The 14,081-nt window shown below is 39.1% G+C and overlaps 1 long non-coding RNA gene across 2 annotated transcripts in view; it reads left to right on the top strand.

Moving 5' to 3' along the window:
• The first annotated feature begins 255 nt into the window (after nucleotides 1-255).
• LOC104153198 (uncharacterized) overlaps nucleotides 256-14,081 on the top strand; it is a 21,994-nt gene continuing 8,168 nt past the window's right edge. For both annotated transcript variants that reach the window (XR_696181.2, XR_011142876.1), the window contains exons 1-2: nucleotides 256-7,445; nucleotides 9,981-10,055. This is a non-coding gene — a long non-coding RNA (uncharacterized lncRNA). The remainder of the gene's footprint in view (nucleotides 7,446-9,980; nucleotides 10,056-14,081) is intronic.

The raw sequence follows: 14,081 nt of genomic DNA, 5'->3' as shown, positions 1-14,081 counted from the left end.
TTGGCGCGCGGCCCGGCCTGCCCGGCGCGCGGCGGCGGCCGTTGGGGCGCGCGGCGGCGGCCGTTGGGGCGCGCGGCGGCGGCGGCGGCCGTTAGGAGCGCCGCTCGCCGGGCTCGGGCGTTGCGGAGGCGCTGTAGGGTGGGAGATCTTCCCTCAGATCGCGCCTCGGCGGCACCTGCGCCCCTCGGCCCTGCGCAGCCTGCCGCGGTGGCGGCCAGCGCGCAGCCTCCGCCCGCCGCGGGCCCCGCTGCCCGGGCGCACAGCACAGCCGCCCCGGGGACCCAGGAGCCCCGCTCCAGGCACGGGTTGCGTGCTGAGGGCGGCCGGCTTTTCTCCCCTCGGTCGCCTCACTGCTGCGGCCGTGCTGCAGTTGCGTTTCATGGTGTCGGACTGATGCCGGAGTGCCAGGGTGGGGGTGAGAGATGCTTCTCTGCAGGCGGTGTTACTCAGGCACAACTATGTCAAAAAAGGAATCAGAAAGGTTAGCCAAGTATAATTCACATCTCGGTACTTTAAGAGTGCCACAATGCCAAAACCTTTGGTAAAAGAGCATGTATCTGTAAACACGATATAAAGGAGGTACTGATAGCGTGACTTCTTTCAAAACTCATTCCATCTCACGTTCCTAAAGATCAAAGTAAGAACAGCAGGAATAAATATTTCCATTTCTTATCTAAAACCAGAGGGACGGACTCCACTTCTCTAGTGTGGATCAACAGCTTAGATTCCCCCTCTTCCTCTGTTACTACGCTGAGAGTTCCCCTTAGTGCCAGCTGCCGCGCGTCGCCAGCTCTAACATGTTATCTGTCGTATAGTGCCTCAGTCAGTGTAAAAAAGAAAAAAAAAACATTAATTAGGGGCTTTGCAAAACTCAGTCAAAACACGAGAGCTTCTGCATCAAAGGAGCTCTTAAAATATTCAGTCAGTAAGGCAGAGATCAAGCCTGAGTGAAAAGACTACATCTTAAAAATGTAAGAGCAACAATATAAGAGATGTCTTAAACAAGAGGAATTAAGTGTTTATCAGCATGGTTAGTTTAAATCTTTGTTTATGATGTTTCTAATATCATTCATGCCAGAAAGCAAGAAATACAAAGCATAAAACAGAATAATCCCATTTGCCTCCTGAACGTCAGATTCCAACACTCTGTCCTTTCTTCTGTTACAGTACATCATCTAAATCATACTATTTATTTGCTGTAAAACAATAGCAGGAAAAAACTAGATCACTCACTGCTTATCCTGTGTCGCACTGATCATCCTCATTTTTCTTTTTTCTTCTAAATGTCACCAAGCAGAAAAAGGAATGCCATTCCATTCCAACAACTGCTTTGCTCAACTGTTTCTCCTAGTTTATTCAAATAGGTATATTGCACACTTAAGGGATAATACATCAGCAAAATATGCCATAGTCATCTTTTTGATTCAATGACATTGAAGTTTGCTAGATACAAAGACTGGGGAATGGGGAAGTTAATACAGATAAAGCAATCAGGTTGCCTGTAAGGAACGAGCATGCCCTACATTATGCAGTGAAACTTGAAAATTAAAATATATTCATATTTACAAACCAGCACAGAAAACGTAGAACAAAATATTAGAGGAACTCATGTCATTCAGCAACCGCTGAAACTTTGTGCTCTCTCATCTTAAAAATCAAGAATCTTTTCTCGCTCCGCTTTGCTGGGTTCAGAGCCTTAGTCTGACCATAAATGGTGACGTTATACTGTCTGATGTTATACCTCAAAATCAGCAGGTTCGTGCAGCCCATCCTGACTTGAATGGAATAAAAAAGGGTAAACATTTTGACTCATGGAAATACAGACCAGTTAGCTAGGCACTGATTCCCGCATAAAATAATGTCGATCAATACTCCAGTCTTGGCCATTCATTAAATTGTATTAACAATTGCATGGTCTGTTATATGGTTATCTGCAGTTGCAGGAGGGAGCATTGGAGAGTCCAAGTCCCTTCCAGACCTACATCACCTTCTTCCTTGCAAGACAGCAGCATCAGGGCGCTGCGCGGGCCGGCAGCTCCCCGCGGGGCAGGGCTGGGCCTCCCTGCCAGGGCCCCTGAGGGAGCAGGGCAGCAGGGGACAGCCCGGGCCCCAGCATCGGGCACCGCCACGGGGATGGGTCAAGGTCATTATGGCCATGGAGGGGCTGGAGCCCGGCACCGCTGCAGCATCCCAGGGCAGGAACTGACGCCCCAGCTGGGTGGAGATGGGGCCTGGGGCCAGGCTTGGGCAGGGAAGGGGATCAAGGCCAGCTGAGGCTAGGCAGGGCAATTCAGGCCTATTAGTGTACTCAGGGCCCTGACAGGTAGAAACAAGCATCTTAATTTTTTTAAAATAACTAAACATCCAGTTTATAAAAGTAATTGCACTTTTGCGGTACAATCTGGATTTCTCCAAGCCATTGGTTTAGTGCCACAAGACATTATGATTAAAAACACCTGATTTATATGGAAACAACAGGACCAAAAACTGGCTCACTGACATTTCAAAATGTAATTGTCAGTGGCAAGGTATCAATAATTGATCTGTTTCTAGGAGCATCCTTGAGGATGCTGATTCTTAATCCAAAGACATTTTGTGTTAGTAGTCTAGATGGTTACAGAGTCTTCAGTGATAATGTTTAGAGAGGATAGAAAGATGAGTGAGGTAGTAAACGAGGAAGACTATTGCTACAGACTCATCTGAATCGCATTTTAAAATCCAATACATCTATGCAAATACAAGCAAACACTTATAGGTGTAAGGAATATGTAGACCATGGCTTTCTCTCTTGGCTCAGAGAAAGACTTGGCAGAATTATTGCTTCAGCAAAGCACAGACAATGCTGTACCAAAAAAGAGTTTATAGAACCTAACATATAAAAAAGTATGTATCAAGTAAAAACAGATCTCTCTGCACACATTGGTGAAGAAACACTACCAAAAAACTGCATCCACTTCTGATATTTACACAAGAAGGAAAGTGGAAATATTAGTGAAAGTTCAAAGAGTACCAAAAATGATCCAGGGAGTAGAAAACAAGCCTTACAATGCAGAACTTACTTACACATTCACATTATTCAGGTTCTGAAAGAAAAACCTGACAAGAGGCTTGACTACGCTGAATAGGTACTTACATACAGAAGAGAGATCTTGATAGTATGACCTTTTCAACCTTACTGATAAAGACAGAATGATATCCATTAGTTGGAAATTGTAGCTAGACAAACCTATGTTGACATTTCCTGACTCTGAGGGCAATTAAATATTTACATAGTTTATATCAGGAGAGACAGCGGGTACACCTTTGCTTGGGGTTTAAAAATGAGATTAGATATCCTTTTTAAATATACATTTTAATTCAGCTGTTGAAGAAATCCAGTTGTGCATGGACAGGCAGCAAGATTTTGCTTACCCTCAGACAACCTCACAACCCAAGATGCCACGTCAGTAAGCAGCGCTGTCTGCTTGCAGACACCATCCAGAAAGTAAGACCAATTGTCTCCACTGACCATAGGGATTTTGCCCGTGTTTAGTCAGTGGTTACTGAAACACTTCGTTGGGCTCCACAAAGAGAATTGAACAAGCAGCGCTGGTTGTTCTGAATATGGATGTCTAATGATTGTCAGGTTTAGGTTCACTTTATGTCATCCACTGCTACAGTTTGGACTCATCACCTTACACGCCTTTAAGCACTAGGAATGGTCCTCAGTTTATACATTTCCTATTTCTTTGGAAAGGTAGTTTTTATCTACACTGCTGATCTTTGTAACAGTGTAACCGGTAACATGTTTTCAAAAGCACAACGGGGAAGAAAATCACCTTGACCATCAAGAAAATAATGTATGATGATATTAAAAAGGTAAACCATGCAACATGAAATTCCAACCATTTAATTTATTAATTGTATATAAGATACTTGCTAAGTTGTTTTTTTTTTTTTTAAAATGCACATTTCTAGGAAGACTATAAAATATGATAGGAAGCAAGATTCTTATAGGTAACAGCACAAAAGGTTCTACAGAGGCCAGTTCTTTAGCCTAAGATAAATTTCCTTTGTGTTGCTAAGGGGGATTTCTTGTTGGCCCACCAGAGGAGTCCCGATGACTAGGAAGCCACCTACTCTTTTTCTGGGTGCCAGTCTAGGGTGGACCACACCAAGACACAACTTTGGCATCGCTCGGACTGCTCCCTGTGGCTGCTGTAGGTTTTCACAGGCTCTCTCCAGCCTGGTTCCAAAGCAGCTTTTGAATTGCAAGAGACATATGCACGAGCTAGACCCCAGTCTGCTTCTTTATCCTTAGCTCAGTTTAAAATTGGAACTCAAAGATTCACGATAAATTCAGGAAGGACCAACTTCATAAATATTATGACTGAGAAATACTTTCTACTTCATTGTACAAAATACCAAGAAACACAAGACATACATTTTCATGAGTTAAAAAAAAAAAAAAAGAAAAAACACAAAAGACTTCCCACTAAAAATGTAAAAGAAAATGTCTGTCATTGTGAGAGTAAAAAGACTACAGAAACAGTACTTGTGTCTGGTAGTCTGCCAATGAATCAGAAATGGCTGCTAAAAAGGCATTCATTGTGCAGAGTCTCCTCACTCTTGAAAAAACTCCTTTATTCGCAGAAACAAGATTCTGCTCTCATATATAGCACGACAACCTCTGTTAAGTCAATGGGAGTTGACTCGCGTTACACAGAGGAGACTTCTGCCCAGATATTCAGCAGTTGTTTACAGTAGGAAAAAAGAGCCCCTAACTATTGTTGAAAACTATTTCACTGCTTCTTTTTAATATAAAGAGCTTGAAATGAAGAAAGCTCAATATGAAGGAATTTCACTCCATAACTATTGGATTTTTTTATCCATTTTATAACTCATCAAGTTAGCGCTAACTTCCAGAATCTTTATATGGATAAGTAAAAGTGCTTCTTAAACAACTAAAACTGGTTTGAGATGGTTTATAAATACAAAGGATCTGTCTTAATTGGTGAAATAGTTTCCTTCCGTTTTTAGCTAATATTTTGTCAAGAGCAATTGAGCGACGGACCCCAAGCACTGTTACAGACAACCTCTGACTACAGCGGGCCAGCAAAGTGCACAAAGCATGGTGGAGGATAAAGCTGGGTGAGAACAGCTGGTGGTAGCTGATGCAGGTCTCTGGAACAGGAGCAGGGAGGGCAGGGGCAAACGGGGAGCCGGTAGGGAGAGGGGCTAGAGAGGTAAGACGAAGAACAGGAAAGGTTGGGTCAAGCGATTGGGGCTGAAGATGCAGTTTGATGATGAAATTAATGTAATTGTGAGCTGCTGCTATAAGAGAGAGTCCCTCCTCACTATTCCATTCTCCAACTCTGGTTGTGATTTTTAGCATTGGCCTTCATTTTACCCCATGATGACGTGACTCAGAGCAGAACTGGAAGAAAACTAAGCATACAGGTTTAGCTCCCTGAACTGGCTTGCAGTGGAGACCAAGGGAGACAGTAGGAGGGGTGGGACTACCCCTTTCCTTAGCAGCCCACAATTAGGTTGGCAGAACCACATCCCGAGATCAGCAGGGGACTTGGGCAGAAAGCCAAGGAGAAACCAGCACTGGCTAAGCCAGGAGACTGAGGTTGAAATTCAGAGTCTAGAAAGATGAAAAACTGGTGAAAATTTGAGGTTGGAGGGAATTATAGAGGCCTGGGAGAGGGGAGAGAGGATTTGGAAAAAAGGAGTGGGTAGAGGACAGCTGCAGAAATCTCTCTCCTCACTGGAGCATGGTCATGCCCAGCACCTGAAATTAAATTAGAAACTGGCAAATTTCACTGCTCCTTTACCACCGGTAAATACATATAAGCAAATTTTGTGAGGCCGATTATGAGCCAGTGTGCATGTCTAATTCATTTCTGTCATCACAGAAGATGAAAACTTACTACCCTTATTACCCAGTAATCTATGCATGCAGGAGGCAAAAGTCATTTACGTGAGTCTAATCTTGCTGATAAACATCATGGTATCAAACCAACATGGTAGTCTCATGATAGCATTGACATGTCTCTAGGGTGTTAAAAATGTAAAATGAAAAGATAGTTAAGCAAAAAAAAAAAAAAAAACAATCCAATTTTGGACACCTGTAAATTAGAAAAACCCTAGAATTATAGTTCACACAGGCTGGTTAATAAATGTTGAAGTACAAGCAAGAAAGACTCATTATACAACCAAACTTTCCCCCTAAAAGTGATATATACAAACAATACAAGAGGACAAATTTTCATTTAACTTTTTCTGTTCTTTTTTTGTCTGGCATGCTTGACTAGATACCTATCGCATGAAAGTGTTAATTTTTATTCGGTTTTCCTTCTGCGCCTACAATTCCCTATTGATGTAAATTTAGTCCATACGACGCGGGTACTTTGTGCATATCGCTGTGAAATACAATAGGTTATCCCTCTAATTTACTTAAATGCTACTGAGAAATTGTTTTGTGATGGGAACTAGTATTTTGAGTTTTCCCAGTCCAACTTTCTTCTCCCAGTCAAGTCAGTAATTCACTTAGTGATCTTGAACAAATCATTTGATTTAATTGTACCCATATCAAGCCAGCTGGAAAACTGAGCAAAAAGCATCTCTTCATTGAAAACCAAATGCTATGCCTAAACTGTGCCTTCCTGAGTAAGCAAACATGGGCAAGACTATCCCATTTTTCCCTTGGGACTATCCTGAGGGAGTCAAGCATTCCAAATGCATTTCAAAACCCAGAAGATAGATTCAAGTTTGATCTTGACAGATGTTTTCTCTAATACAGCAATTGACGTGCTGTATTTGCAAGAATAAAAGATCTTAAATATTTAGCAGCGTATTATCATAACATTTTTTAAAGACTCACTATTTATATTTCAAACGTGCTAATTTACATGTTCACTTCAAACAATGTAGATCTCAACTGTTATGTTTTTAAAGCATCTGGTGGCTTACTTGGTGAATGCTTGTGATTCATAAAGCCTATTATTAGTCCTCCTGAACAAACATCAGCTAAAAAAATAGAGTAAGCTAGCTTTTATGTACTGTTTAGCAGAAAGTTCACTGTATTACATAAAGCATTGCCATATATTATTCCTTTAACTGTTACAAATTATATTATAACCTGCTTGTTTGAGGCATGTTTTGTTTTGCTTCCTAAACTAGTGTACATTACATACACACATCTTGCTAAAGGCTGCCTCAAACTAAAATCATTAAAATATTAACCAACTGGTATAGAGGAACAGCACTTGACTAATGTAGCCGTCTGAGTTATTTACTAACTCTTGGGAATGTTTCTGCTGCTCCATGAACGTTAGATTTGTTTAAGGCTAAGCACCTTCACCTCTGATTAACCACAAATGAAGACGTTCAGCTCCTTTCAGCGGTGTGTCCTACATGCATCTGTTCTTGACCGACTCATTCAAAGGAGCACCCCTGTGGTAAGCAAAATAGTGGAATGCTCACACGAATTCACAAAGCTCACAAATTAAGATAATGTTAACTTTTTATGTTAAGCAGTCAGTCTGTTTATTTATGTGATTATGCAAGAGGAAGTTTAAGAAAAAGAGAACTTTTGAAAATGGAAAGGCTTTTTTTTCCATTCTGAATGGGTGGGAATTCTAAGATTACTCTATTTTTGGTCTGGTTTCTTACAGCATTTTTTGTAAGAGAGTACACTACTCTTACAGCAAATTATTAAATAATTTTAAACCAAATCATGACCTCTCTGCAACTGATTTCTGTTGGTTTTTAACTATCTATGGTTTTGAAAAAAGCAGTATATACTTTGTAGCTTATAAAATAGTTTTATAAACAGATACTATAGAAATAGTTTAAATTCTCAAAGGTACACAGGATTCATATGCCCGTTTCTTATGATTGTGCAGACTCCTGCAGGTTTAATTCCCAGTATGTGCTACTGGATTTTCCCTAAAGTGCCACAAATAAAGATTCTAAATCATTTTAAAATTGCATTTTCCAACCTTTCTCATGTTAGAACAACAACATATGACAGGTCTAATCATAACACAATCTAAAAACGTTCACTCTGCCTCCCAGTACCAGATGCCATCCTTTGAAAGAAAAATGTACTTAAACCAGGAGTTTTAGCTGATCTCTACATATTTTAAGGGCAACAGTGGGGTCTACCAGATGGTGGCGGAATACAAATTTTTAAACACAAAGTGACTCAGGGAAAGTTTTTTCAGATTCATACTTCAGATAAAAATAACAAAAACCCACACTCAAGTGCTCACAGAGTAAGTAAAACTGCTGTGTCCTCTCCCCATGCTGTTCCCTTGTACCACCTTCGGGGGTACCACCCATACAGGAGAAGTACTCGAAGAGGAGGAGCAGGGTTCAGTCCACTGAAAAAGGGAAAGAAAACTCTTATCGAAGTGTGGTCTGTTATAGTCACAGAGCCTATAAGAAAATAGAATCTTAATCGCCAAAAAAATCTGAGTAGTAAACAATAGACTTAAATGTTCTACGCACTGGTTTTTATTGCAGTTTTCCCCTGCTGCAATTGTAATGGGTACTTTGTTGGTGTAATACCATCAATCTTCATTTTTTATTTATTTGCTAAATTGTTTGCTAACAGAACAAAGAGAAGATCATTCACAATAAAAACCCATTTGTGTAGATGTGTGCAAACATAATTGCATATGATAACGTTCAGTCTGAGATATATTGATTATATCTAGATCTATTTGTTCACAAATTAGGGCCACAGAAATTGATTTTTTTAAATAATTCCATGATACAAATAAAACAAAGTACTTACGGTCATCCTCTGAAGCAAATCTGGCTGTGATTTCTGGTAGAAATCACAGTGCAGTTTCACTGCATGGTGAATGATATATGAAGCTGGTGAACGAACTGCATGTCCTATGTGCTAAAAAGCCTAGTGCTTAGTGTTTAACCACATACTGAGCATAGTTGGTCACTGCATTAAAGCACTATCCTTGCGCTTCATGTCAAGTTGGATTACTGAAATTGGACACACAGAAAACAAACTATTAATATCAATACTAGAGATGAACAACTGCTGCTGTTGCCCTGTGCAATGCAGCAAAAAACCCCTAAGTTTGTAAATTGAGTAAACCACATGTAAAACACTGTAGTCACTCAAGAGGAAATGGTATTGCATAGGTTGCTTTAGAGGACAACAGTCAAAAGAATTCAGGTTGTTAACATAATGTATGCTATGCTGTAGATTTCTTAAATCCATTATCTTTTTCCCAAAACACTGATCAAATAAATACAACACCAGGAAACACTAAATATCTGCCTTAAGACTGGCCAAGAAATACAGTTATGCCTGATTCCCTCCCCTTTGGCAATTTTCAAGTGGTCAAGATGGATCTTAAAGAGAGCAGATTTTTGTTAGTATCCTAAATAAGGATAAGGTGTACTACCCACAGTGAAGTCTAAAAGGCAGCTATAGTACATGTTTGTAAATGGAGCATTCCTTATTTTAAAGCATTCTTAGAATGAGGCTTGGTTTCAAATTTTTATATTAAATTGGGCCTATTCACTTAATGATTGAGAATTAAAACTACCAGGAAGATGTAAACCCAATCCATCTTATCTACATATGCTTATCTACCTATAAATACCCTGAAATAAATTAAACTGGAAGAAAAACATTTGGAAACTTAGTTTTTAAGGTATGTGAACTGTTAACCCTGTATAAGGAACAGTCAGTAATTATTCTTAGACTGTGTTCTCAAACACAGATCTAAAAACTTCTGGTCTTAACGGAAGTCAGTCCAGTTTTGCCATTAATGTCATTTTGGTAATGGAAAGACACAGAACCCCTTTTACAAATCTCAGTGATGCATTTTTGCAAAAGTTTGTATCTTGGTGCAAAAATCATTAATTTCAGTTTCATGCATGACATTTATTTACAAAGCTGTGAGTAATCTTTTATTATTTTTATCATCATCTTTCCATTTTAATCATGTTTTGGGCAGACTTCTTACCCTGCAGTTAAAACATACATGGAAAAATACCACTGAAGAGTTAACGATGACTACAATGGGACAAAGGTTGTATTTCTTTTATTCTTTTATATTTCTAGTTTATGTGTAGAATCTGCATACTTTACTCTATGCAGTGTTGGCAGCAGTGTGTTGGACTACCTTTTCCCTTATCCTGACTGCAGCCTTCTTAGGAGAGGGGAGTTGCCAGAAGCTTTCTGGAGGAACCCTTCTGGCGCAGAGGATGGGGAGGGCAGGCAGAGACAGGGCCAGCAGGGAGCCTGCTGCTCGCAGGAAGGCTGAAACAAACAAAAGGGTTTGCTTGCAGCAGAGAAAAGACTCAGACCGAAACATAGAAATAAGGGTGTTTTCGTAGGAACCGCTTGGGGAGTTGTGTAAAGCACGTACAGATTAGGAGGCAGCTGAAAGTTACCCAACAGGAAGGCAAAACTGAGTAGAAGGATTCACCCAGTAAGGCACAGTGGAGAGGGGAGTATTTGTTTATTTCAGAATAAATCCTTTTGGCATCTGGCTACGTTAAGTATTCTTTTCACAGCTCATGGCTGTTGCTCAAGTAAGAAAACATAGGCTCTGCTTTTTTATAAGTGTATGTACAATCCTAAAGACATTTCTTACTGTAGTTAAAAATAGTTTTTCTAACTTTCTGTCATAAAACTGTTCCCTGCTCTAAAAAAAGGTTGCTATTCAGCACAAGCAAATAAAAATGCTGTTGTCTGAACCTGCAGCAGCAGAATTGCCTTCAAAAAATCCTTGGGGTATCACTTAGAATTATACAGATATGAATCTGTGATCATAGAGACTCTTGCAATAAAAAGATTGTTATTGAGTTCTACCGAGTACACGTGCTCTCAAGCTGTGGAAGAGTCTCTCTCCATGTTGCTTTGCTTCTTCGTATGAAATAAAAAGCCCTGTAAACTGACAAAAACATTTGTATTTTCATTAGAAATCAGAAAACTATACAAAGTGTTATGGATGGATCTTTAAATTGTATATTGAACAACCAAGAAACTGATAGCTAAATCATCCCTCTAGAGAGCAATACAAAAAACTTAATTGCATCTAACATAGTACACAAGAATACAGGGTTAAGTTAGGCGCTCCCGCTTCAGCTTTATGATTGTAGGCTACATAAATGTTATTCACTTATTGTTGGAAAATAAATTTATTCTAAACAGTCTCACTATTTGCATATCATCTGATTGACCCAAAGATATATGTCAAAGTCTAAAACACTATTTCTTCATTCTCTTATTTATCAGGTCTCCTGGTAGAAGCATTAGTTGCAATCTGATAGCTACAGATGATACAGATAGCTGTAAATGAAGAACAAATCAAAAAAGAATTGTTCACGTGGTTTACTATAAATTAGAATGTATTTGCTAGCTCGATAAAAGACTCAAATAGCATTTCCTTGCTTGCTATTGTAAAAAAAAAAAAAAAAATTCATTGTTCATTTAAAATAATAGCTTTTACAGAATGAGTCTATTTTTTTTTTCTTACCGGAAGATTGCAGGAACAAAACACAATTAATGCATTTGATGCCATTCCTGATTAAAATGAAGACTTACAGCCCTGTATATCCTGTCTTACACTGATTTAAAAATGTTTATTCATCAGATAATGTCAAGATCAGGGTCATTTCAGAACAATGGTTTACAGTCTGGAGCAGTGGCTCTTCCATGGAACCCATAAAAACAAGTTATCTCTGTGTCCATCCAGAAAAATCAAGAGTCACAGAAGAGCTACCTGAAATTCAGGGACAGAGTAGACAGAAACTGGAGGCTTCTTCTCAGTATTTACCAATACGGATCACAATTTACAAATTCTTTCTCTCAAATGCAATGATTTCCATTATTATTTTAATTTATAATTCTCATATTAAAAAATCTGCCAACTTATTTAGTTCTAAACTAAGGGCTACATACCTGTAGCTGATTAATGCCTCAATTAATTAGTCTTGCATGTATATGACTGGAGACAAAGGACTCAAGGGGTGCATTGGATTTATGCTCTTCTGCTACACAGAGGATAATTTCATCACGTATGTCCGCTCTCTGGCTTATTAGCATAATAAAGGCTAAAAACCTTGCGCTACTGCAATCCATGGCAAGTCTTCCTTTGGCTTCAGACTTTGTCAAACATCTCTATCATCTCTTTCTCACTGAAAAAAGATAAGCAGAATATCTGTAGTCCACATCTACTTAATCTTAGATTGCTCTGAAATCAGTAATATAAACACTGTAGACATGGTGTAAACTGTATCATAACTAAATAATCAATTACTGGGGAAGGCCAAGTTTCAGAACTGATACCTGCAATGCAGCTAACTTTTCTTTTTCAAACAATCACTTTAGACGAGTTCAATTTCTTAATTCAGTAAATCTCTTTAACATTTTTTAAAGGAATAGAATACATGAAATCCTGAAAATCAGGGTCAGAGCCTGTTCAATAGCAAAGGCAGTTAAATGCCTTTTGTGCAGTAGATCAACATTCACAAAAACAGTAACTTTCATCTCCTTAGAGAAAGAAAGTTAGAGTTTTGTTATGAGCTATCTGGGAGCACCCCAGACCTGGCACTGTGTGCTTTTTCTGATCTATATTTAAATTTGAAAGTGCATCAGTCCATACATTAAATTGAGCAAATTCTTACAGCGTTTACATTCTGTACTGCCTGTTTTCCCCACTGCTGTTAGCTGACCAGATGGAAAGGAGCTGTTTTAGGTGAGGAAACTGTTGGCAGCAAGGAGCTTGGTAAGAGATCAGCAGGTTTCAATCTGTTGGCAAGAAATCAAAGTTTCCTTCCTTTCTTTGTTTAAAACACTTGATCCACTATTCTCTGTACAAGGCACACGGAAAATTCTGAACAGACTATCCATTTCTTTATTCCTTCCCCTGCCTGGAACTGGTGAAAAAGGAGTCTGAAGGAAGACTGAATTTATGAGAGTACATATTCAATTTTAGTTCTCACGGTCAGCAGGCCCTGGATCAGCTTGAGGTCATGAGCTAGTGGCCTTTCACCTAGCATCTTTCTGTCACCACATTTCCAATCACATGAAAAAATATAATGTTTTGATTCAGTACTGATACAAAAAGATGGGAAGAGAAAAAAAAAAAGTTCGCCACAGAACCAAAGAAATGAGAAAAATCAACTGGGGAAATTCAGGAAAAACAGTAATTGAATAGTTGTCTATTGCTTAAATTTAACAGAGAACTCCTCTCATTAAGGGAAGTGCTCTACTGAGAGGAAAGCAAGATGAACTATTGATTCTCAGGCTGTATTAGACAATTTAGTGATTACTTTGAGAAGCATAAAAAGTGTCTTGTCTTTGCCATTTCCTACAGATCAGGTTTTCTAATTTCTTGCTCTAAATAGGATAAGCAGCAGTAGTAGTGCAGATGCAGCTGTAGTTGTGCAGCTGTAGAAACTAATTCAGAACTGTCTACATTTACATTTTATTATTTTTCTAAATATTAAGACTTCTTAAGAATACAAACTAAGAATACAACATTCTTAAAAGCAGTGACGAGAATATTGTTGCTTATACTGTTTATTAAACAGATCTGAGTATCTACTTCTATCAAAACACAATGTAAATATAACACCTATGTAAATCTTTAGGCACCCTTTTCACAGCCTCTCAGGAATGCTAGAACTTTAACTTTTTTATGCAAGTGTGGCCTGACAGCTCCATTAGTTCGACGCTAGGTCTCAGATTTCAGATCACCATTTCTCACTTTCAGTATGTTAGTGTGGAAAAGCAGAAGTTTACATACTTGTATTTGGTGCTGGCAGCACAGCCGACCTGCCTTAATCAAATATCCAGATTTAAGTCCTTGCCTTCACTTTGGGCAGCAGGGTACTTAAACTAGTCTGCTCAAAGCTTAGTTAATATCAGGATGAATATTTTTTTCCATGAGGATGCTGATTTAAATAGTCTGCACCACTGATATAATTTATTTGCAGACCTGTGCAGTGAAGTGTACTAAGGCACTGATTTGAGTTAAAACCAGACCCTCTTTTCTCTTGCTTAAAAAAATATTCCTTAAACTATGCCATAAATTTCAATATACCCT

Source organism: Struthio camelus, chromosome 9 (genome assembly GCF_040807025.1).
Source record: "Struthio camelus isolate bStrCam1 chromosome 9, bStrCam1.hap1, whole genome shotgun sequence".
Taxonomy (NCBI): Eukaryota; Metazoa; Chordata; class Aves; order Struthioniformes; family Struthionidae; genus Struthio; species Struthio camelus.
The sequence above is the reverse complement of the archived record's forward strand: the minus strand, read 5'-3'. Positions and strand labels throughout refer to the sequence as shown.